The following is a 258-nucleotide window of genomic DNA, read 5'->3' as shown; positions in this document are numbered from 1 at the left end:
ATCCTATCCTCTTCCTCATCCTCATTCTCGTCCTCATCCAATCCTCATCCTATTCTCATTCACATTCTTTTCCTCTTCCTATGCTCATCCTCATGCTCGTCCTCATCCTATCATCATCCTCTTCCTCATCCTCGTCCTCATCCTATCCTCATCATCATCCTCATCCTCGTCCTCATCCTATCCACGTCCTCATCCTCATCCTCATCCTCATCCTCATCCTATCCTCCTCCTCATCCTATCCTCATCGTCATTCTCGTC

Source organism: Lupinus angustifolius, unplaced genomic scaffold, assembly GCF_001865875.1.
Source record: "Lupinus angustifolius cultivar Tanjil unplaced genomic scaffold, LupAngTanjil_v1.0 Scaffold_48_99, whole genome shotgun sequence".
In the NCBI taxonomy this organism is placed as follows: Eukaryota; Viridiplantae; Streptophyta; class Magnoliopsida; order Fabales; family Fabaceae; genus Lupinus; species Lupinus angustifolius.
The sequence above is the reverse complement of the archived record's forward strand: the minus strand, read 5'-3'. Positions refer to the sequence as shown.